General features: G+C 41.0%; 1 protein-coding gene across 1 annotated transcript in view; it reads right to left on the reverse strand.

Moving 5' to 3' along the window:
• LOC126095771 (synapsin) overlaps positions 1-26,823 on the reverse strand; it is an 859,815-nt gene that overhangs the window by 766,801 nt on the left and 66,191 nt on the right. The window contains exon 2 of the mRNA XM_049910577.1: positions 4,418-4,520. The gene's annotated coding sequence lies outside the window, so the exon portion shown is untranslated. The remainder of the gene's footprint in view (positions 1-4,417; positions 4,521-26,823) is intronic.

The following is a 26,823-nucleotide window of genomic DNA, read 5'->3' on the forward strand; positions in this document are numbered from 1 at the left end:
CACACACACACACACACAAGCACATTCCGTTGCAATGCGAAGTGTGCTGAAGCGTTGCACATACGCGGCGCTTTGTGTGAATCTGGAAGAACATGTAGAACTTACGTGACACTTTGAAAACGTATTCAGTACAGTAAATGTGCACTCATGCAAAAACACGGTGCAGTCAGGGTTTACCTCAGTGCCATTTACCAGTGCTGTGTTTTCTCGCCCCGTAAGGTCGTAGGGGTACACGTTATATAACGAAATGTCAAACGTGAAAGAGCTGCTCTTGAACACATGGGTGAATTTCGTTATACCACAAGTAGAAAAGAAAGGAAACCGCACAATATGTGATCAAAAGTATCCGGACACCTGGCTGGAAATCACTTACAAGTTCGTGGCGCCCTCCATCGATAATGCTGGAATTTAATATGGTGTTGGCTCACCCACAGCCTTGATAACAGCTTCCACTCTCGCAGCCATACGTTCAATCAGGTGCTGATAGGTTTCTTGAGGAATGGCAGCCTGGTCTTCACGGAGTGCTGCACTGAGGAGAGGTATCGATGTCGATCTGTGACGTCTGGCAGAAAGTCGACGTTCCAAAACATCCCAAAGGTATTTTATAGGAATCAGGTCAGGACACTGTGCAGGCCAGTCCATTGCAGAGATGTTATTGTCGTGTAGCCACTCCGCCACAGGCCGTACACTATGAACAGGTGTTCAATCGTGTTGAAATATGAAATCGCCATTCCCGAATTGCTCTTCAACAGTGGGAAGCATGAAGCTGCTTAAAACATCAATGTATGCCTGTGCTGTGATAGTGCCAAGCAAAACAACGAGGGGCGCAAGCCCCTCCGTAAAAAACACGACACCGTAACACCACGGCCTCAGAATTTTACTGTTGGCACTACAGACGCTGTCAGATGACGATCACCGGGCATTCGCCATACCCACACTCTGCTATCGGATCGTTTTTCCACTGTTCAATCGTCCAATGTTTACGCTCCTTACACCAAGCGAGGCGTCGTTTGGCATTTACCGGCGTGATGTGTAGCTTATGAGCAGCAGCTCGACCATGAAATCCAAGTTGTCTCACCTCCCGCCTGACTGTCATAATACTTGTAGTGGATCCTGATGCAGTTTAGAATTTCTGTGTGATGGTCTGGATAAATGTCTGCCTATTACACATTACGACCTTCTTTAACTGTCGGCGGTCTGCATCAGTCAACAGACGAGGTCGGCCTATACGCTTTTGTGCTGTACGTGCCCCTTCACGTTTTCACTTCACGATCACATTTGGAGCAGTGGACCTAGGGATACTTAGGAATGTGGAAATCTCGCGTACAGACGTATAACACAAGTGACACCCAATCACCTAACGACGTTCGAAGTCCATGAGTTCTGCGGAGCGCCGCATTCTGCTCTCTCACGATGACTACTGAGGTCGGTGATTGGAATGCCTAGCAGTAGGTGGCATCACGATGCACCTAATACTAAAGACGTATTTTTTTGGGGGTGCCAGGATACGTTTGATCACACAGTGTAGTAATGAGGAATAAAAAGGTGAAATGGATTTCTATTTTAGAAAGATGTTCTATACTAAAAAAAAGGAAGGTTGGTTTCTTGATGAGGGGGACAGAAACAAACAGCAAGGTCATCGATCCAATCGGATTAGGGTAGGGTGGGGAAGAAAATCGGCCCTGCCCTTTGAAAAGAACAATCCCGGCATTTGCACGTAGCGATTCAGAGAAATGAAGGGAAACCTATATCAGGATGGGCGGACGTGGGTTTGAACGGTCGTCGTCCCGAATGCGAGTCCAGTATCCAAAACCTCGCTCGGTGAATGGGACGGAAATCGATAGTGGATATATATATATAAAGAGGTGAAAAAGAAGCCTAAAAAGTTAATACTAACCACACGATTACAGCACAGGTGTCTTTCTACAGTTCTGAAGTAATGTATAGAGAAACGTCGAATGGGACCTACGATTTCGTGGAAAATGCAATGCTTGTAAAAATGAAACGTTTTAACACCTTCTTTTGAATAAAACGAAGTCAGTGATATCCTGTATTTCAAGTGCGTCATACAGTCCCATTAGTTAAAAGATTAAAAGACGGCATGAGAAACTTTTTGAACTCCTCCTGACAACGATGCGCCCACTTCTTAGAAATGAAAATTCTGGATAACAGATACGGACGTGACAACCGAAACAGCTAATAAACGGATTATTAATACTGTCTCGACTCAGAGAAATTTCGATCCCGTTATCACAGGAATTGAATATTTATATATGCATTTTTGATGTGAAAATTCATCCTGATAAATATTTATTAACATAGCCGTTCTCTGGCACAATTAGTAAGCTGGAATTGAGACAGAGATGAATTACACTGAAGCGGGCGCAGCAGCATTTAATTACAGATGTCATTTCACGCAGACAGGATTTGTACCTCACAGCGGACGGTGACCAGTTATGACACCCATTTCCATTCATCTACAAAAACTGGTTATCTGGCATATCTGCTAGGCGTCAAACAGTGTTATTTAAGCTTGAAGACAAACGTTACAGAACGTTTCCCACGCCTTCCGCTGTTTGCCTACATCGCAGTCACGTAATAGGATAGCGTCACTGTGACGTCAGAGGCATCATCAACTTTTGTGGACTCTACAGATTTTACAGTTATAGCAAAGAACTGAAAACCTACAAACTTACTCCAACACATACAGCAAAAAATCTTTATCACAAGACCGAAAATTACAGCGTTATAACACTATAACTTAAAAAGAAACACAATGAAAGGATGAAGAGATAATTGTAGGAAAAGAAAAAAAGTGCTAAGTAAATTCAAACGCTCTCCTTAGACACAGTGGTCGAAAAAATGTTTCAAATGTTGGTGAGTGTAATTGCAATTTGTGTTCTGCCCTCTTGTGTGCGAATATCGCAGTAAACAACTCTCCAACAGCTATAGGGCTGTTTACCTTGCCATTATGTAGGAGATGTCATCTAGAGGATTCGATAAACCACCAGCTGATATGGCGTTTGAATGCAGAAATGAGCAATGGACAAGAAAGATACTTGACAGAATAACACGATGCGCGACAAACGCATACTTTGCACAAGATGTTTTGCTTCCGGCAGGCCCTTGTACCTCAAAACGTAAACTAATGGTACAACTGGCTCGTGGCAAACGATACACACTACTTAATTAATAAGGCAACCGAATGGATGTTCAGGACCATTGATACTTCTTGACTACGGAACTCAAGAAATTACTTCAAAATAGAATTTACAATAAAAATTTGAACAGTGTTTTACACCTACATACATACATGGTCCGCAAGGCATCATAATTTGCGCTGAGGAGGGTACAACCTGTACCGCTGTTAGTCATTCCCTGCCCCGTTGCAATCGCAAATGGAGTGAGAGGAAAACGTTCTTCTGTCTATCGAAAGTGCCAGTACTTTAAATTTTCTCAATTTATTTTTTGTGAAAAGAGCGTTTTCTTTCTTCCATTTGAAGTAAGGGCACTTCCGTAATACTCGCTAGATGATCGAACCTATCGGTAACAAATCTTCCTTTAATCTTAGCTGGTGGGGATCCCAATATTAGATCAGTATTATTTCCTAGAACTCTCTGAATAAAACGAAGTCAGTGATTTGCTTGTAGTATCGTTCCTATAAAAAATGCTTGCTGCTTATAAAGGAGGGAGAAAACCTCCCTGTGGAAGGTGATTTATTTATTAAAAAGGAGACTCCTGTTTCATTTCATTATTATAATTGCTCCAGAAACTATTTCATTGAAATAATGACAATTATTTTAATTAATCAAATTTTGGTTTATGAATTACAAATTTTTCAGTTTCAACCATTAAAATAAGAATTACCACTTTAACGGACAAAAAGAAAAATTGGCCTAAAAAGTTAGGTAGAGAAACCACAACATGAAGTGTGAAAGGAAAGGCTGTAGTGGAGATGCGAAGAAAGGAATGACATGAGGAAAAAGAAGTTAAGCCATTTGTTCGTGAAAGAAAGGATATTTTCGACCGAGTTAGGATTAGGCACAAATTTTCACTAGTCACCACTATTTCCTTTGTAATATTTTTATTTTGAGTTATTTCGGAGAAATGATTGCCGTGTCTTTTCGTTGAACCCTCGACCGACAACGTTGTCATTGTATCATCTATTGTTTCGATTTTAGTATATACATCCACCTTACAAGTGCAGTCTCTTTTAAAGTGTCGAACTTCAGATATTCTCTGTAACGATATACAGTGAATGGTAAATGAATGTCCTGCAAGCCGTGATTCCCGTGCGTTGTTTTATTCACACCGACAGCCAGCTTCATGTAATCGCATTTTCCGTTTTATTCAGTTTCGCAGATGATTACCCTGAGTACACAGTGAAGAGGTAAGAGAGTGCAGCAGATGTACTCACCAGTCAGTGTTCTGGTCATCGATGACGAGCAGCGTGAAGCAACGGTCCTTGTTGTAGGCCGGCCTGGCCCCGGACACTGCGCCAGCGCCTGACACCGCCGCGCCTGCAACACACAGCCGTGTAAAGGGTTGCCGCCATGTGATATTGCAGGGGCCACGCGCTCTAGCTTGCAGAGGTCACCTACACCTCAAAGTGCGGTTCAGTTCCCAGTGCTCCAGGACGTGTCGCTGCTAGAGCAACTTGGTGCTATTATTTTGTGATTCACGAGTTTGGATTTGACAGCAATCAATGAAAACAGGTTGATAATACTTCAACAATTGTAAGTACCGTCGAACATCAATGTGGATGGTACAGGACGCTCGGCAGATGTGATTATGGAAGAAATAATTCAAATACTAAACTACGTGATTCTCGAACGAAAATTTGTGAAGTAGCAGAGTCTATGAGTGTATACGGGGAAATAGCAACGTTTTACGTGATAAGTTGGATACGAGCACATTGTTGGACCGATGGGCGACGTGAATCCTGATGGTGGACCATAAACAGGAGTGTTGTCAACTCCAAAGCTGAGCTCGGAACATCTGAAGCGAGGTCGCAAGGTTTTTTTTGGGTTGTCATCGTCGATGAGATCAGTATTCATCATTAAATCCCAGAAATGAACACATTGCTGATACTGTGTAGAAATCCTTTTTTATATTAGTGTATTACAGTGATTATTTATATTAGTACTAAAGTTTAACTATGCAGCTGTTAAATTTATGCACGGGACTCATTCATTATTATGTTGTTACTAAAATATGTATTCTCTTACGCGCAGTTAGCTTTCCAAGTTATTCTTTACAAGATTTATAATCAAAGTAACATACAGGGTGATCAAAAAGTCAGTATAAATTTGAAAACTTAATAAACCACGGATAATGTAGATAGAGAGGTAAAAATTAACACACATGTGCTTGGAATGACACGGGGTTTCATTTGAACAAAAAAAACAAAGTTCACAAAATGTCCGACAAATGGCGCTGAACAGCAAAACGTCAGTGACTGCGCTTGACAATCGTGTATAAAAGGAGCTGTAATGAGAGAGAGAATCAGATGCGCCAGCATGTTGACGTTACCTGAAAAGGGGCTTTTAGTGAAGCTGAATTATCAGAATGGGGAATGTGATAGTTCAGCGTTACGATCCTATCGCCATAGGAAGGGGATTCGAGCGGGTAAAGGTCCGTTGACAAATGCAGCTGTAGCGAGAATGATTTCGACCCCGTAGTGGCCGACCGAGCAAAAGGCGTAATGCTGCTGAGACAATTCAGGAAGAAATGTAGACTGTAGCGGGTTCGTCTATGCACGGGGAAGTCGGCGCTCGTGCAGTCGCACCTCGCACCGGCATTCCATACACTACTGTTTGGTTGGCACTTAGTCGTACCCTCCGATGCTGTCCGTACAGAATCCATCGACATCATGAACTGCTACCTGGCGATTTAGTGAAGCGGAGGGCATTTGCGGTGTGGGCGTTTCAAAATATGGCGGAAGATGACGATTGGTTGAGTAACGTGTTGTGGACCGACGAAGCTCATTTCACGCTCCGAGGGTCTGTCAACGCCCACAACTGCAGAATGTGGGCTACCGAAAATCCTGGATTTGTCGTGGAAACACCATTGCACGACGAGAAAGTCACGGTATGGGTTGGATTTACCACATCTACCGTTATCGGGCCTTTTTTCTTCGAGGAAATGCGTGATTCTGGTTTTGTAACTGCTACCGTGACGGGTGAGAGGTACGCTGATATGTTACAAAATCGCATCATCCCCAGCCTGGCTGATAAACACCTGCTGGAACGTACGATGTTTATGCAGGATGACGCTCCACCCATATTGTTTTATGCGTGAAAGATCTCTTGCACTCGTCGTTTGGTGATGATCGTATGCTCCGCTGCCACTTTCGTCATGCTTGGCCTTCCAGGTCCCCAGACCTCAGTCCGTGCGATTATTGGCTTTGGGGTTACCTGAAGTTGCATGGGTATCGTGATGGACCGACATCTCGATCTCGAGGGATGCTGAAAGAAAACATCCGACGTCAATGCCTCACCATAACGCCGGACATGCTTTACAGTGCTGTTCACAAAGTTATTCCTCGACTACAGCTATTGTTGAAGAATGATGGTGGACATATTGAGCATTTCCTGTAAGGAACATAATCTTTGTTTGTCTTACTTTGTTGTGATAATTACTGCTATTCTGATCAGATGAAGCGCCATCTGTCGGACATTTTTTGAACTTCTGTATTTTTTTGTTTCTAATAAAACCCCATGTCATTCCAAGCATGTGTGTCAATTTGTACTTCTCTACCTACATTATTCCGTGATTTATTCCGTTTTCAAATTTATTCTGACTGTTTGATCGCCCTGTATATAAACTGATTTTCAAGGGGGAAAGCACGGTAAAATATCGATAGTCGGTAGTCGGACATACGGCGCTGTGAAGACAGTAATGAGTAACTTTTGTTTCAAGACTTTGATCGCTTGAGTGACACACGTGAGAAAAATAAACTGGTGACTTCCGTGTACACGCTGATAAGAATCGGCATGCATAAAAAATGTAACAGTTAGCAAGGAGACATTTTCATGTGGCGGAAAGCTGTGTTATGCAAATGCGAGAGTCAAAGATAGACGTTAGTGGTTGCTTCCAGCCATAAAGAATCCAGCGAAAGCAGACGGTAATGTTTTAGGCGCCGAAAGTATTATACTCACAATACGAGGAATATGACAGCTGTACTTTAATATTTATGGGTACGCTATGCCGTCGCCACCACTACGCAGCAACAAACAACTGTGAAAGACGCGTTTAACGGGCACAGTTGGGTGACTTTAACATTCTAAATTGTTTTTTTCAACGCACTCCTGATTTGAAAGATTTACAGAATCAGTGTTTTGAAAACAATGTACGTTTACAGTGATTGCATTGTAAGTTCGCATACTCATTGTTGATAATAGTTTCACGGAAATTTGTAAATAAGCTTGAAATTCCTGTTTCCGTCATTTTGCAAATTTTTTGTTTTAAATTGTACAATTAAAAACGGATGGCCCAACATCTGCTGGCATTAAAACGTTAAAAATATTCTTCCTTGATATTTAGTTAAGTTTATTACTGTTATTCAGTGTTTTACATCGTATTTTCTGTCATTTGATCCGCAAAATACAAAACCTAACAACTAACCTTCTCATAACAGGAACATATACGAGGGCTATTCGGAAAGTAAGGAACGATAGGTCGCGAAATGGAAACCACGGTGAAAATCAAAACTTTTTTATTTGCAACAGTTTGCTACAGCTTCCAGCTACTTATCTCCGTAGTCGCCGATCTGACTTAGACGTTTGTCGCAGCGTTGTACCAACTTTCCAATACCGTCGTTATAGATGGCAGCCGCCAGTGCTTTCCGCCATTTCTCTGCGCTGGCCTACAGCTAGTTGTCTGTGCCAAAATGTTCTCTTCATAGCCAGCGGATCATGTGAGCAGAGATGAAAGTCAGAGGGAGACAATTAAGGGCTGTATTGTGGGTAATCAAACATTTCCAATTGAAAACGATTTAGGAGCATCTTCATTGCCCCTGCAGAATACGGCTAAGAATTTTCTTGAAGAAGAAAACGTACGACAGATGTGTTGTTGGCTGCATAGCTTCAGGCGAAATTTCTCACCAGGCCCTCGGACTTGGAGGGAGACACTCTTGTTCTAGGTATCTTTATGTGCTCTCTGTGTGCTCAGAACTAAAAAGAACGACGTAACGCGATCGACAGGCATACTAGAGAGACTGCCCGACACACCGGTGCAAAACTTCATCGGTTTTCCACTGTGGTTTCCATTTCGCAACCGATTGCTCCTTACTTTCCGAATAACCCTCGTATTTGACGTCACCTCACTTGAGAGCAGAAGTAAATAATGTAGTAAAGTGATTTGCACCTGACATCGGACTCATAGTGTCCGAAATGAATCGTCTGGTTCACTGAAATTCGAAAAAATTGTGACTGAAGCCGTTATTATTCATATTTTCTGCGTATTGAACAGAGCCACATTCAAAATTGAGTGCAATTGGTTCACGCAAGCTTATGGAGAGAGCCTCGCCTTTGGAATCGTACCGTTGTATACTTAAAAAAAAAGTTGTTATTGTTGTTGATGCAGCTTTCTGTGCCAAAGGTGGACATGCAGGACATCAGGTAGGTAGTCATAATTTTTCTGGCTGATCAGTGTACAAAATACATACCTTAGTCTGCTTGAAGATAATTTGTTGTAATTTTTCCAAGACTCTTTATAGCCCTTGAGTACCAATATGACCTAGAATGTCTATATTCCACAATAACTGGCCTTCATTATGGCCAATAGCTCCGCTGAATAGAAAGAGGTTTCAGGTGGAAGTAGAATCATTTTATTGGTGCCATTAGAGCGGCTGAAGATAGCGTATCATACCCTCCCTTCCCTTCTGTCTGTGTCAATACAGGTTTACTCTGACCAATAATCTATGCAAGGCCCCGTCATTTCTGAATAACTACTGCAACCTACATTCAACATAATCTGCTTTCTCTGTTCATGCCTGGATCTCCCTCTACAATTTTAACAGCTCTCTCCATTTCCAAGTTGACTGCTCCTTAATGCCTCAAGACGTGTCCTATAAACCCATCCCTTCTTTTATAAGGGGCAATCAAACGAAAGTGAGATAGTTGGAAATAGTAAGTAAAGCGTTTATTGTTTCATAAGTATTCGCAGTAACTGTTAGTGCGTTTATCCCACCGTGAGACAAGGTGGTCAATGCTTCCATGCAAAAATGCGTGCGGTTGCCTGCGGGATCATGGATGTACCCAGATGTGCAACTCTTCGAATGAAGCAAATCGACGGCAGCGGATGTCTTCCTACAGGGCTTCAAAAATATGCAAAGTGCATGGGGAGAGATCGGGACTCTACGGAGTACGTTTAAGGATCGGCCCACATGTTGCCATGGTTGTTTCGAGTACGCTGCAGAAGTTTCGCTTGGAAGTCCTTACACATCCTCTACATAGTCCCGATCTCTCTCCATGCGATTTTCACATTTTTGGAGCCCTGAGGAAATGAATTCGTGGCCGTCCATTTGCTTCCGACTAAGAGGTGCACGCATGGGTATAATCATTGTTTCCTGAGCAACCGGAAACAATTTTGCATGAAGGATTTACCGTCTTATGTCACAGTGGGATAAACGTATTAACAGGTATGGCGATTACTTTTGAAATAATAAAATAAATCTGTATTATTTTCGTTTGACTGCCACTTATAGTTAAGTTGTGCCAAAAACTGCTTTTTCCCCAATTACATTTAGTATTAAATTATTCTGTATGCCTATCTAGTTTTCAGTATTTTCTATAGTAACATCTTTAAATAGCTTCTATTCTCTTATGGTCTGACCTGCTTATCTATCTCGTTTCACTTGGGTACAAGCCTACAAACCACACAAAACTCTTCATAAAAGACTACCCACCACTTAAACTAATGTTGAATGTTAATAAATTCCTCTTCTTGTTACTTCTTTTTGCTTTCATCCGTCTGCATTTTTTACCCTCTTTACTTCGTGCATCGACAGTTTTTCGAAGCGAAAATAACAAAACTCTTCTATTGCTTTTGCTTTCTCATTTCCTAATGTAATTTCCTCAGCATCGTCTGTTTTAATTCGAGTACATTCCATTACCCTTGGTTTACTTTTGACGATGTTCATATTATAACCTATTTACAGTACAGTATCCACTCCATTCAAATGCCGTTCTAGGCCCTTTGCCGTCTTCGACAGAATTTTTATTTCTTCTCCCTGAACTTTAATTTCCTTTCCAAATTTTTCCTTGATTTCTTTTACTGCTTATCCTGTGTGCAGATTGAATAACCATGGGGACAGGTTACCATCCTGTCTTAATCTCCTGTCAACAAACGCTTCCCTTTCATGTCCTTTGAGGCTATATCTACAGCCTGGCATCTGCACCAGCTGTAAGTAACACTTCGCTCCATATGGTTTATCCCTGATACCTTCAAAATTTCATTGTCGTCCACTTATTTTTTTCTCGAAATCTGTGATTGCTATAAATGGAGGTTTACCTTTCTTCAACCTATCTTATAGCTTAAATCGTGGAATCAGTATTGTCACGCGGGTTGCTAAATTTTTCCGGAACCTGAAGCGTATCTCCTCGCTTATATTTTATAGTAATCTCACACTTAATTTCTAAACTAAGCGTCTGCAAGAATAAAAAATTACGTTAAGTTTCGTATGTATAAGTTGTCGCACCGAGTAGGCACATTTCGAAAGCGATGGAACTGAAAATTAATGCCAAAATGTTTGTCGTTCAGTTTAGGCTACTGTGCAATGCTGGCCCCCATCATTATTTTGTGGCATTCGACAGCGTACGTCACTGAAATTGTCATCCAGTGAAATGCTAATTAAAATGTAAGCGGACTTTGTATTCATTAAAAGCAGGTAATATGAGAAAAATATGAAAATATGAAAATTATTAACGGTAGTGCTCAATGGCGCACGATAGTTTTAACCACTAAACAACCCAATCACAATTTATTATACGGCTGATAATTTCAAATAATTTGAATAGATATTCTTTAATGAAATAAAGGAAATGTTTTTTTAAATAAATCTCTTTGATCTCAATTTCAAATAATTTGAATAGATATTCTTTAATGAAATAAAGGAAATGTTTTTTTAAATAAATCTCTTTGATGTCGTTTAAAAGTTCCTCACACGACACTTACGCCTGAGCAGTCGAGCACCAAGAGAAAGAGGGGAGGCAGATTCAGTAATGAAACAAACGATATGTGCTCATTTAAAAAAAAAAATCATACAAATTAGTAGCTTCTTTGGCTGTACGTTTATAGTATTAATTTTTTGCCTCACAAACCTGCCGGTACACATTCATCTCTCTATACACTGCGTTATATGAATTACTTGTGTTTGTTGGAGACAATACAGAAAAATGAACCATTATAAACCGAAACTGACAGTTCCCGAGGTCTGCCTGTATCAGTACTTACATTCCTCTGTAAATTATTTGGATCAGTGTTTTGCAAGCATCACTTATTAAAATAATGGTTTGATAATATTCACACGTGTCAGCATCTTTGTTCTATGGAATTGGAATTATTAGATTCTTCCTGAAGTCTGAGGGTATCTACCTGTCTCATATCTTGCTCACCAATAGAGTAGTTTTGTCATGGCTGACTGTCCTTAGGGGAATGTCATCTACTTCATGGTTATTGTTTCCAACTGGATCTTTCAGTGTTCTGTCAAATTCTTTTCGCATTGTCGGACGTACCATCCCTTCATCAATTGTTTCCTCTTCCCTTTCTATAACAATCGCTTCAACAAATTACATCTGTATAAGAAGACTCAAACCATCGTTAATAATCTGCTCCAATTGAGACCATTCTGAAAACAGATTTGTACGTAACGTAATAATGACTATAATTAAATATCCTTATCATGTTGTACTTGCCACAACGCTGAGCTTATTCTGTCAGTTTACTTTAACTCAAAGCTTTATGTTAAGCCTATACAGTTTAATTATTGCTGACTGTACAGTCAATGATGCCTTAAACCGAAATAAATACTCGGCAGGGCGTGATCTATATTCTGCGGGAAGGAGACCCCAACGAGATAACAAAAAACGCGGAAGAATACATAGTGCAATGTTTACTTAACATAAAAACCTATATCGCCTTTATCGACCTTGAAAAGGCTGTTGACCGTGTGAGCAGTCATAGCCTATGGAAGATAATGTCTGAATAAGGATATCCCTATCCCCTAATAGGGCCAGTGAAAATTCTTTACGAAAATATACGCATTGTAATAAATACAGATAGAAATCGATTCGAAGAAGTAATTATTAACCAGGGTGTTAAACAAGGGTGTGGACTATCACTTACCCTTTTTAACATTTACACTGATTTCATTTTTCGTGAGTGTAAATGTACAGCAAACAAAGGAAATGAAATAAAATATGAGGCATACCTGAATGTACTTTGGTTTATAGATGATATCGCTATTATTCGAACAAATGAGGATGACCTCCAAAGATAGGTATACCAGTTGAATGAAATATACAAGAAGTACAACTTTACAGTATATTTTAATTAAACAAAAATAATAGCATTTCGAGAAAAATATCCAGTCAGACTGAAAATTGTTACGGACAACTCACTTATAGAAAAAGTCTCTCAAATCTCTTATTTGGACTGAGCTATAAGTTTTGATTTTGATTCTGACATTGAAAGCAAAATACACAAATTCCAAGTTCTCTGTTACCAGAAGCCGAACATTGGGGCATAACGTACAAAAAGATACCTTAAAATTCTGAGAAGTGATGGCGGTTGCTGCGTTACCCTGTGGAAGCGAAAGCTGAGTTACCACAAAAAATTCAAACAGAAGAGATTAGGTCCCTAAGGAAAACAAATGGCTGAACAAGAAGATACATGATTCTAAATGAAGATATTACAACATAATTAAGTATTTTCAACTTGAATGAAAAAATTGAAAAATACCGTGAAGATTGGAGACAACACGACAAGAAAATGCCAGGTTGCAGAACTTCCCAGAAGATTCAGAACTACAAGCCGAATGGGAAAAGAGATATCGGAGGATTTCGAAAAAGATAGGGAATGATGTTACACTACTGGCCATTAAAATTGCTACACCACAAAGATGACGTGCTACAGACGCGAAATTTAACCGACAGGAAGAAGATGCCGTGATATGCAAATAATTAACATTCACACAAGGTAGGCGCCGGTGGCGACACCTACAACGTTGTTGTGATGCCTCGTGTAAGGAGGAGAAATGCGTACCATCATCTTTCCGACATTGATAAAGGTCGGATTGTAGCCCATAGCGATTGCGGTTTATCGCATCGCGACATTGCTGCTCGCGTTGGTCGAGATCCAATGACTGTTAGCAGAACACTGAATTGGTGGGTTCAGGAGGGCAATACGGAACGCAGTGCTGAACCCCAACGGCTAGGTACCACTAGCAGTCGAGATGACACGCATCTTATCCGCATGGCTGTAACGGATCGTGCAGCCTCGTCTCGATCCCTGAGTCAACAGATGGGGAAGTTTGCAAGACAACCATCTGCACGAACAGTTCGACGACGTTTGCAGCAGCATGGACTATTAGCTCGGAGACCATGGCTGCGGTTACCCTTGACACTGCATCACAGATAGGAGAGCCCGTGATGGTGTACTGAACGACGAACCTTGGTGCACGAATGGCAAAACGTCATTTTTTTCGGATGAATCCAGGTTCTGTTTACAGCATCATGATGGTCGCATCCGTGTTTGGCGACATCGCGGTGAACGCACATTGGAAGCGTGTATTCGTCATCGCCACTGGCGTATCACCCGGCATGGTCGTATGGGGTGTCATTGGTTACACGTCTCGGTCACCTCTTGTTCGCACTGACGGCACTGTGAACAGTGGACATTATATTTCAGATGTGTTACGACCCGTGGCTCTACCCTTCATTCGATCCCTGCGAAGCCATACATTTCAGCAGGATAATGCACGACCGCATGTTGCAGGTCCTGTACGGGCCTTTCTGGATACAGAAAATGTTCGAGTGCTGCCCTGGCCAGCACATTCTCCAGATCTCTCACCAATTGAAAACGTCTGGTCAATGGTAGCCGAGCAACTGGCTCGTCACAATATGCCAGTCAGTACTCTTGATGAACTGTGGTATCGTGTTGAAGCTGCATGGGCAGCTGTACCTGTACATGCCATCCAAGCTCTGTTTGACTCTATGCCCAGGCGTATCAAGGCCGTTATTACGGCCAGACGTGGTTGTTCTGGGTACTGATTTCTCAGGATCTATGCACCCAAATTGCGTGAAAATGTAATCAGATGTCAGTATAGTATAATATATTTGTCCAATGAATACCCGTTTATCATCTGCATTTCTTCTTGGTGTAGCAATTTTAATGGCAAGTAGTGTATTTGTTTTTGGGTTCGGAACAGGCGACAGGTTAATCCTTGAAAGGAAGATGATGATGTTGATGATGACGACGATGATGTTTACTTCCTTGTTAAACTTGAGGTCAACTGTGTGCAACAGCAAGAGATATTGTCGTAGGGGAAAGCTGGCACAGCCACGTACCTCCACCTGTAGAGGCACGTGTTTCTCCTGACAGACGACTGCTTTCAACCAATAAAACTGTCGCTGCCTCTCTCCAGAAAGAGCAGCCCGGTATTTCCTCAGAGGGGACGTATCGACGCACCCACCGTGTCGCGCTTTGCGGCTGCCAGACACACGAGCAGAGAGCGTAGACTCGCGGGGGTCGCAGAGGGACCGCAAAGCCATTTGTCGGGACACTCCAGCGACATCGACCGCTGCGCCGAGGCGTTGCCCGGCCCAACGAAACGTCTCGAGACGCGCGTGAGGGGAGCCGCACCAAGTGTGCGCAACCAGCTCCTGGCCCGGTTCGACACTCTTTATTATTTATTTGTTCATTCAAGTCAGTTTTCGCTGTAACAATAACGGTCAGTTATCGATTAAACTTACTTTTAGGAGGAATAGTTGCGACGTTTTCAACCGTCCCCTTGAAAAAACAAAGTGCAGAATTAGTCCATGGTTTATTTGCTGATACAAGTCTGTAGTAGCGGTTCATATTGAAAGCCCAACCCTGCAATACAGTAGCATGCCGCTAGTGGACCCAAAACTAAATGGCGTAGCACATTAAGGGAGTCTTTTCTTTGTTCTAAATTCTTAGACTGCGGCAGCAGCATTTTTCTTTATATTTCGCAAATCTCGTCGGTTCAGTGTTATCAGTCTAAGATATTGTTTTATCTGCCTGATATACTGAAGTCTTAGTCTTGCTCGTGCATTCTTCCCAGGTGTCCAACCCTCTGTTCCTTGAACACCACAAAGATCATTTCTCCCTTATGTTGTTGAAGGCTTCTGCACAGGTCTTTCTCTCTGTCCATGAAATCATAAGGACTCATCTCCAGCATATTACTTCAGATGCCTGTAGTCTTCTTCGAACTGGTTCCCCTGCTGGCCATGTCTCGGAGGCATGTAGGGCAAAGCTCCAAACAAAATATTTTACATACTGAGGCCTGGTAATTAAACTAATATTTTTCGAAGTTAGTAGTTTCTTCTACCTGTTCAGTGATGCTTCAGAATCTGTAAATTCGCATTTATTCTCCTGTAAAGATCTATTACCCCTTGTTTTTCTATTCCATTAACTTAAAGCTAGAGATATGCTTCAGATTCCCTGCATCCTGACGTATTATTGCTGCTGTGAGTGAAGCCTGACTACACACAAGGATGCTGATTTTTTTCATTATTTATTTTAATACGATATTTTTCTGAAACCACCGTCTTCATATCAGGCTTGGTCTAATGAAGCAATTTGTGAAAGCAATGGACAAAAATAGTGACTGTTTCAAATATATATGCAAATCATTCCCTGGACTCAGTAACGAAAAATTAAAAGCTGGTATATTTGATGTCCCCAAATTCGGAAGCTTATACAAAATTTGGAATTCATTAAAGTTATGAATCGCATTGAAGTATCTGCCTGGAGCCGTTTAATCTCTGTTGTCAAGAATTTCTTGGGTAACCATAGAGCATATAATTACGAAGAACTGCTGCAAAACATGCTCAGGAACTTCAAAAGGATGGGGGCTAATATGAGCATTAAGATTCACTACCTCCACAGCCACCTTCATAGATTTCCGGACAATCTTGGTGACTACAGCGAGGAAGGAGGTGGAAGAGTAAAAATTCGCTCATATTTTATCAGCACAAGATGTACGTAGCCTCCAAATACGCAAAGTGGTTGGATAATAAATATATAAATTTATATAATTTATTTGTTAAAAGGAATTCTGTTATATGTTATAGAGCGCACGACAAAGTGGTGGGCTCGGCTGCCGATCGCGGTACAACAGCGACCTGGCGTCTAAAGAAAAAAGAATACAGAAGTCCAAAGACGAGTTAATCATTTAAAACAACAATGATGTAAAAGAATAAGAATTTTAGTAGTATGTCCGAAGTAGGTCTGAAGTAGACACAGAGTTCGTCGTTTGTTCATGGTTAGGGCACTAGTTCGGCGTTTAACGCTTAATTAATATTATATCTTGCAGTAGGAGAATTTATGATCTGACTTACGTATTAACATCGATACGTAAAGAAAGGAAAATTAGCAAGATAATATTGGATTCTATCCTGATTGGAGAGTTTGAAATTTGTCATCACTTACGTAAGGCTCATGTTTTCGTTTAGTTCTGAAGAAGATAAGTCTGTTTTCACTTAAGGTGAGTGAACAACCATATAAAGTTCGTTGTAAAAAAGGAAATAATTCTCGGTCGGAGATTGTTCTTATGTTGATTGAAATGGGAAGTTTTGAAGCTAGATGCTTCCAAATGGTTTATGAAGTAAGGACGGAGCTGTCCTAGAAAGTTGAACAGAGGTTCAGTGTAGTATCTGAAGTTAATTTCAGAATAAATTTTGTTTGGGTTGAAAAGTGACGCAGGTGATTTTGGTTGAATTTTCGTTGTCTTATGGGTAGTAGTTCTATATTGTAAAATACGCGAACCTATCCATTGATGAGAAAGTGACGACAAGCGTAAGTGAAGCCTCTGTCGTATATTGATTTATTTTGATGATAGGTGTCGGTATATGTATGGTACATTTCTTGGTGGTTGTGACTACTAACCCCTGTGGAAAGTGTAAACGATTGTGTGATTAAATGCTGGTCACCTAAAGAATTTATACTATTGTAATAGTTGTTCTTCCCATTTCATACTGAAATAAGCAATTGCGAGTAAGCACTGTAAGCACTTACGGTGATGACATTACTATTAGATAGAAAGTAAAGTGAACAATTACCGGACATACTCGCAAGAAAAAGTTCTTAATCTACATTGCTGGAAAAAGATATTTTAAAAAGGGTTAGTAACCGCGAATGTCCTACGCCTAAAGAGGTTGAGTCTTATACATTATTTCATACAGGGACAAAAGTGGCGGTGGAGCTTAGTGATTTGTTTTTCTTTATTTTTGATTTATTATTCAATACCGAAAATAGGGATTTTTTTAAAATCTTTTACAGCAAAAGATTATATAACAACTGAAATAGTTGAAACATAAAAGACATAAATATTGTGTAACGTTCCCCAAGGAATAAATTAAAATCAAAGTTCCACTGGTGTCCGAACTTATTGTGTAGTTACTTAATACTACTTATATTTTTGTGTCAATGTCTCTGAGAATTTTAAATGCAGAAATACGAGTAATTATACAAATACTTCTGGAGAGAAATATTTAGTAACGTTTTTCTCTAAAGTGTAAAGAAAAACATAAGATTGAATTTTGTCAGTTATGATATAAAGTTTAAGCTGTCAGAGAGGTTAACTGCCTCTGGTAGAAAAGATATATTTTATCACATCTAAACAATACGCAAACAGTAGTCATTTGTCTCTCAGATCAGCTGATCACAAATAGTCGTTTTTGTGTCGTTAATTTTCTTTAACGTTGATTAACAATCTGATGGAAATAACGATTTCTTTTATTATCTAAGGAAATACCTTTTCATATTAATCCTCTTCAAATACAGGGCACAGACATAGGATTGTTTTATCGTAAGCAAACATGACTTAAAGACTGCAATACTCGGGTACGTAATATTTTGTGCGTCTATGCACTGGGAGTCCCACTAGTATCTATATTGGCATTTATTTGAGCTGAAGTTATAGGTAGGGCAGTAATTTGTGAATTTGTGATTTGCCGACTTGGAATTACAACGTTGTGAGTTTTTATTTGGGTGTTGAATTGAAGCGGAGCTGGACATCTTCTGAAAAGAAAAAAAAAAACTATTTATCCAATGTGTGGGTGTCAGATTAATTTTGTTGCATATAACGTACGTGTACAGGTTGCCTACTCTTTTCAACACTAACGGCCTAAATAAAACTGTGGCGTTACATTACTGAAGGAAGTTGTTGTTACCAAGGTATAGGCCCAACGAACATACATTAGTTTGGAGAATCCATCTCTAAAGATTCTCTGTAGTGTACTCAGCAGTTTTCTTATATATTGTGGATTGATTTACGATATTGATCTTGAGAGATCACAACTGTACATCAATATATTTTAGCACCGCTAATCGTGTCTACTGATTCCACAACTACGAAGGTAGATTGTATTATGTTATGATTGCCTATTGACACTATTCTTTGAAAATATGTTTGATACGCTAGTCGGGTAGTGTCGTCAGTTTATGGTGTTATACCCTGTCAGTATCTTCTCTTGATATCTTCACTGGAATCTTCAGATACGTCAGTCAGGCAACCACAGCTCAGAAGTAGTGTGCTGTTTTCCTCAGAATTGATGTTGTACTCTAGAGTGATTATCTATTGCCATCCACTGGCCGGTAATAACGTTTCTTCAGGGGTAGTAGTTCAAGATTCCATCAAGATTTTCAGGTGATGGAAGAACGATATCAAAATAGATGGGACAAGCACATGCTGGAGGACTCTTTCTGGAATCCTCAGCGCTCAGCGCGACTGTCTTGACGATCAACACAAGAGGAAATCACACAGGCGGAGTTTTTACATATGCTAATTGTAATGTTTGTAAAAGACGGACTGTTTTTTCCTTTCTTCTTCTGTTACATGCTGAATCGACAATGAAACAGCATTTTTGTGATCCTTTTCATATGTTTTTCTCATTTTCATTTGATTGTGTAGACAGTGTATCAGAATAAATATTTTGAATTTTTACTTGTTTGTCTACATATTGTTCTTTACCACAATAAATAGAGCCAATCTAGCAAAACGAGTGACATACTCGAATTCAGGCCTATTAAGTTAACTTAAATTCACTGTCAATTAATTGGCTACAAAATCACTGTTGTCTAGTGCAATCCATCACGCGGAATGCTGTAATACTTGATGAAATACCCCAGGACTTGCGAGTTACAACTAATTAAGTAATAGCTAACTGGGATTAATGAGATCTTATTGGTTTCCCGATTAAGGCGAAGTCGTTAAATCCAGGTCATTTTTAAGAAGTGAATAGAGGTTTAATAATCACATAATAGCCCTTTGATTTCTTCCTTAACAGCACGATGTCTCGATTGGATATCGGATCCGCAGTCCACAGAATCTTCGCCTTTCGGAGATACGTAACGTAATTGCACTGCTGTCGGTGACAGTTAAAGGAAGACCCGATCAACTTTCTGTTTTTCAATTTCTTATAGGGTTCATCATCCTTCCATTAAACTCTGGGCAAGGTGAAAAAAATCACGACTCGATAATTACTGATCTGTTTGAATCAAACAGTCGTCGGAAAATGCCAATTTCCGGTCCCTGCGTTGGAGGCGACTCCGCTATCTACCCCGCTTAAACTCCAACGTGTTACTTGCTATGTCCCAGGCAAGTGCAGCAAACTAAATACAGGATTTTTCAAAATATTGAGCCCATGTCATAGGACTACATCATCTACATGAATGAAGATGAAAGCTTAGTGTAAATTTTAAATAAAAGTTGACCTTCGCGTCACTTCTACGGGGGCGTTAAATAAGTAATGCAACTCTTTTTTTTCTCGGCCAGTTTCGTTTGAAAATCTGCTTAATTTACTGTGGGACATGGTGGAATATTCCTCCTGCAGCAACTATAGTTTCATGATGTTCCGATACATGCCGGCGCTGTACGTATCCTGCAAAATGGCGTATTGTGATGGAGATAAGTTCCAAGCGGAGAGCTGTCATTAAGTTTCTTTCGGCGGAAAACCAGAGTATCTCAGATATTCATAGGCGCTTGCAGAATGTCTAGGGAGACCTGGCCTTGAACAAAAGCACGGCGAGTCGTTGGGCGCGGCGTCTGTCATCATCACAACAAGGTCGCGCCAAACTAACCAATCTCCCGCTTGCCGACTGGCTGCACACAGCTGTGACTCGTGAAATGTTGGAACGTGCGGACACGCTCATTGGAGGTGATTGCCGGATCACAATCAAACACCTAGCTGCACAACTGGACGTCTCTGTTGGTGGCACCGACACCCTCTTCCACCAGTTGGAGTATTCTAAGATGTGTGCCAGCTGAGTTCCTCGCAGCCTAACATACGACCATAAAAAGCAATGAAGGACCATCTGTGCAGAATTGCTTTCGCCTTACGCTGCTGATGGTGACACTTTTTTGTTGAACATCGTCACAGACGATGAAACATCGAGTTCGACCAATAGAGTGGATCCTTACGCGTATACAGGCCTTCCCAGAAACGAGACGTAAGGCCGTCACATTGAACGGCGATTTTGTTGAAAAATAGGATTTTGTAGCCAAAACAGTGGGTAATAATGTGGCGCACTGGACTCCTGTATAAAACCAACCTGTTTTCAGAAGAAGAGTATGTTGGATTAAATATAGAACGCTGCTCTTATAAGATATTATTTGGCATAAAGCTAAATATTTGTTGAAATTATACGTGTGACAAATGCAATAATTAAAGAATCATTTGTCCAGAAATAGAACTGGCTGTGTTCTTCTTTTATTTGTTAGGGAAGTTTGAATGCGAGCTTTCAATGAAGCTATTAAAACACGGCGTTATGGAACAGGATACACCACAGGCAAGGGCAGCATGTCCACAACATACTACATTATTTTCAGTGTAACTGCATTACAGAACTCCAATATCAATACCCACAATGATCGCATTATTCAAATGTTTGCCGCAATCTGACCCATTTCGCTGTATTTATACTGTGTCAGTGATGGTATATGTGTTTAGCTGTACGTCGGACTGGTGTTGAATTGGAAGTTAATGCTGGCTTAACAAACCATATACCAGGCGTTGACATGATTTCGTTAGATAGTGTGATATCATATATTATGTATTTGATACGTGCTAGGGCATATAATGTGAACACTTACCGCAGAATGATAATTATAAAGTAGCTACAAAAAAAGGTAAAATCTACGGCACAAGCCCATGGTCCAACTGCTGACCTGACGAAGTACACTGCGGTCTTCCTTCGCCGAGCACCGCTGTCTTTTACCGTCTTTTACAATCGGTAAAGATCCTGACTCATTTGATAGCAGACTGAGTGGACATGGGGCATCCGCGGAGGGACTAGAAGAGAAGAAATTTCTTATCTGGAACTCAACGTGGGATCTAGAGGGACAGAGTTCAGTGCTCAACACACCACACCACTGCGGCTACAGAAAATAGCTGTAGAGACGAAATAACAACGTCGTCCAAAAAGAAAATAACAGAAGAGACAAATGGGGAAGGATTAGCATTTAGGCAGTTATATGTGGCTGTGACACCCTTAAATGGGAAAATTATTGAGGTATTTCTCCAGTTTTTAAAAATAACTTTTCTTGGGCTTTAGCCGTTTCAAGTGGATACGGTACTTTATTTGTCAGTGATTATGAACCAGCATACAACCTATCTCCAAATCCACTTCTCCTTACGACTACATGACACTTTCAAATTGCTACTTCTGAAGCTCGTAATAATGCTAAGAAGAAATTTTCCAGAAATTAAAACATTAGGAAATCACTGTTTCGGCAGGCCGGTGTGGCCGAACGGTTCTAGGCGCTTCAGTCTGGAACCGCGCGACCGCTATGCGGTCGCAGGTTCGAATCCTGCCTCGGACATGGGCGTGTGTGATGTCCTTGGGTTGGTTAGGTTTAAGTAGTTCTAAGTTCTAGGGGACTGATGACCTCAGATGTTAAGTCCCATAGTGCTCAGAGTCATTTGAAATCACTGTTTCGCACCTGCGACGTATCAGATTGAACTGGCGGTGTGGGATGCTTTGTCGTTCTCAGCTTAAAGTAGCAGATAAGCTGCACCTAAACAGCTGCAACTGCACAATATAACAATAACGTTAAGTTAGTGACGGGTGAGCTACTACAAATCGCTATAGCCAAGATGAAATTCTTCGTGTTAACTTTTCAGAAAATTATTAAAAGAAAATTGTCCACATGTCAGTATATACATATACATCGTTCACAAAGTGAGTTTAAATTGTATCTACTTCACCTTTATTATTAAATTTCTGCGCGAAGTGTGTTTAATAAAGCTTAAAATCCGTGTATTGAGTCGAGAGACTCCCTACAGTGTAGTCAACACTTTAATATTACTGAAAGCCAAAACGAATAAAAGTTCATTAAACCACAAAATAAATTTAAGTCCCAAGTGTGGCTAATTCAAGAAGTTCTGACCACATCCACTGTAGAATAGATGTACAAACTTTCGTAACCACACTCAAGAAAATAGATAAAAAGTTCGAAATCCACATAATATTTTCAGATTCAACAACGAAAAATGTGCAAGGCACGAGAATACGTACATATAAAAAGCTATCTTCAAGCTGAAAGATGCGACAAAATAGCCGCCCATATCGACACAGATCCTGCCCCGCACATGGTCAGAAACTCAAGGATGCTGCTGCATCTCCTGGTCTGTGTCATATGGCCGACCGGTCGTAAGGCGCCAGTACAGCTATCCAAATTCCATATCTTTATAGCGAGGACAAGGCAAATTACATATGAAAATGCATGATTTCGAGATGATTCAAGTGAGCTATTGCAGTAGCTCGTTCGATAAATAGTCTACTCATAATTAAAAAGCTAACGACATGACTACACACCTTCGTTAAATAAATAATTGTGCGTAATCTTCATCATTTACGATTTGCCTCACTGTTATATATAATTAAATGCAGTTTCCGCTGGTGCGATCGGATTTATCGTACACGAAATATAATTTGAATTACGTCCGAACGTGCTAATTGGCTGGAATTAACCTAATAAATGACAATAAATTTACTTTTTAAATACTGCGATTGGTACGCCAGAAAGTCTGTTTGCACATGCCGCATTGCTCTTATGTATAACTGTCTCACATTTTGAATTAACTAGATTTTATACTGAATCTGTACACTGAGGTGTCGAAAGTCTTGGAAAAGCGATATGTACAAAAATTGATGGCGATACTATTGCGTACAAAAGGTATAAAAGGGCAGTGCATTGGTGGCGCTGTCATTTGTTCACAGGTGATTCATGTGAAAAGGTTACCGACTGGATTGTTGCTGCGCTACGGGAATTAACAGACTTTGAACACGGAATGGTAGTTGCAGCTAGACAAATGGGACATTCTATTTCGGAAATCGTTAGGAAATTCAGTATCGCGAAACCCATGGAGTGTGCCGAGAATGCTAAATTTCAGGCATTACCTCTCACTAAGGGCAACGCAGTGGGCGACTGCTTTCACTTAACGACCGAGAGCAGCGGCGTAGCTTAGAGTTGTCAGTGCTAACAGACAAATGACACAGAATGAAATTACCGCAGCAATCAATGTGGGAGGTACTACATTCCTATCCGTTATGACAGTGCAGCGGAATCTGGCGTTAATGCGCCACAGCAGCGGACGACCGACGCTAGTGCCTTTGCTAGCAGCGCGACATTGCATCCAGCGCTTCCCCTGGGGTCGTGGCTATGTCGGTTGGATCCTAGACGACTGGAAAATTTTAGCCTGGTCAGATGAGTACAGATTTCAGTTGGTAAGAACTGACAGTAGGGTTTGAGTGTGTTGCAGACCCGTTAAAGCCATGGACCCAGTTTGTTAACAAGGCAATGTGCAAGCTTGTGGTAGCTCTATAATGGGACGAGCTGTGTTTACATATAATGGACTGGGTCTTCTGCTCCAACTGAACTGATCATTGACTGGAAATGGTTATATTCGGCTACTTGAAGACCGTTTGCAGCCATTCATGGATGGAATTTATGTGGGTGACAATGCGCCATGTCACCAGGACCCAACTGTTCGCGACTGATTTGAAGAATATTCTGGACAATTCGAACGAATGGTTTGGCCGGCCAGATCGCCCGCCCTGAAAACCATCGAACATTTATGCGACATAATCGAGAGGTCAGTTGGTGCACAAAATCCTGCACCGGCAACACTTTCGCAGTTGTGGATGACTGTAGATAGAGCATGGTTCGATATTTCCATAGGGGAGTTGCAACGACTTGATGAGTTCAAATGATTCAAATGGTTCTGAGAACTATGGGACTTAACTTCGGAGGTCATCAGTCCACCAGAACTTAGAACTACTTAAACCTAACTAACCTAAGGACATCACACACATCCATGCCCGAGCAGGATTCGAACCTGCGACCGTAGCGGTCGCGCGGTTCCAGACTGTAGCGCCTAGAACCGCTCGGCCACCCCGGCCGGCACTTGATGAGTCCATGCCACGTTGAGCCGCTGCACTACATCGGGCAAAAGGAGGCCCGATATGTGCTACGAGGTATCCCATGATTTATGTCACCTCAGTGTATAGTTTTCCTTTCTCTATGAATTATTTACTTGCTGAAATATTGTGTCTAGATATGTCTCGATGAGATGACGCATTGATCACTGAATGCAGGCTTTCGCGGCCGATATTTGCATTATTGCTTATAGTGGATTTGTGGGCATAAGGTCGTGGTCCACGTCATAATTCTGTACCTAACATTCCGTCTTCCAAAACTGCAGACGTCATCAGAGGCTTTAGCGACTTAGAAAGTTGTTACAGAGTCAAAACGAGCTCAGAAAGCCGAACTACGGTATTTATATGTATCCACGCAACGGTTGGTTGGTGACGTTATCAGACCGCTTCCTAACATCGCGGAGTCGCGCAGACGTATACATGGAGCTTGTAGAGGGGAGAGTTGGCGCTGTTTGTTTTATTTAGCACTAGGTCCCACAACTTGTCAAACCTCAATACTTCTTCTTACCTGTTGAAATTATTTTTCTGCTTCTGAATTTCTATGGCCTCCCTGAACATTTAGGAGCAGCAAACACCAAATCCAATTGTCTGAGACTGTGATTTTAGCAACAACTAATAATTACTACGATACGACATGCGAAGAGGTCGTAGAAAATCAAAAGCACGAAAACAATTTCAACACAGAATGAGGAAGATTGAAATTAGACGAGTTGTGGTCCCTAGTGATAAATAAAACATACAGCGACAACTCTCCCCTGTTACATGCTTCATAGCATAAGTCTGCACCCCGCGGTAGACGGTGGTCTAATGACATCACCAACATACCGTTGCATTGATGCATATAAAGATTTAGGCATGCAGACTTTGTAACACCATTCTGAATCGTTAAGGCTTCAGCATTGGCAGACGAAATTTTAGGCAGAGAATAATGCCTTGGACCACGGCCTTATGCCTATCAATCAAATATCACTGATCACTATTGTACTCTTCAGTATTAAAATGAAATTAATTTATAGTGATATCAATGTTACGCCTTCGTTCAACTTACTGTGTCTTTTGTTTAGTATGTGATTTATTTTAATCTTGGCACGTAGTCTACTGAGATTGAACAAACGACCATCAGTCCATTTGTATGCCGTTTCGCAGTTTGCCATCGACAGGATGAACTAAAGCTACAAAAACTACTGAAAATAAAAGTGAGCTATCACACAGTTTTGCTTCTCACCCACAGTCATCTCGAAACTCACGCCCAGGCTGTTGTTGACAAGATCCATGCCATTCATGTTTTCGTGCTGCCATCTTACAGTGTTAATGTAGTTCACAGGACGGCTTACTTAAGCCTAGATCTTCCACAACGCAGCTCTTTTGACTGAGTCGAAGGCCTTGACAAGATATATGAATGTCATGTAAAGAGGATGTTGTTGTTCCTCACACTTCTCCTACATTTGTCTGGAACAAAAAATCGCATCTGTGATACTGCGATTAGGTCGAAATCTACACCGTTTTTTAAGCAAAGAACCTTCAGCGTGAAGTATGAGGCGGCTGAACAGAATTCTAGCAAGTATTTTTCAAGCAGCGGATAGGAGAATATTCCACTGTAGTTACCACAGTCAGTACACTACGTGCCAAGTCTAAAGTATCCACTACAACCATCACTGAACTTCGGTATGCAAATGATAATAATTTCGCCAACTCACAGAAGATCTACAAGCAATCCTAAATGCGTTTGATGAGGCATATACGAGGATCGGACTTAGCCTTATCACCCAGAAGACGCAGATCCTACATCAACCTGCATCTAACTATCGCTATACGCGCAACAATCACAGTCCAAGGCAAAGTCCTGCAGAACATAGAGAACGTCCAATACCTTGTCATCCATCTTTCAGCAAATGCAAAAATTGATGCTGAAATCCAACAACGCATCAAATGTGTCAGTACGGCTTTTGGTCGTCTCCGGGTAGGGATCTTTGATAATTACATCAGCATTAAGACCATGCTTTATGTATACCATGGTATGTATACGTATGGATGGGTCACATCATTAATACTTCTGAATCCCGTCTACCAAAAAAATTATGTGTTCCCAGCTAAATGATGGCCAAAGGAACCTAGGAACACCACAAAAACGATGTA

Source organism: Schistocerca cancellata, chromosome 8 (assembly GCF_023864275.1).
Source record: "Schistocerca cancellata isolate TAMUIC-IGC-003103 chromosome 8, iqSchCanc2.1, whole genome shotgun sequence".
NCBI lineage: Eukaryota > Metazoa > Arthropoda > Insecta > Orthoptera > Acrididae > Schistocerca > Schistocerca cancellata.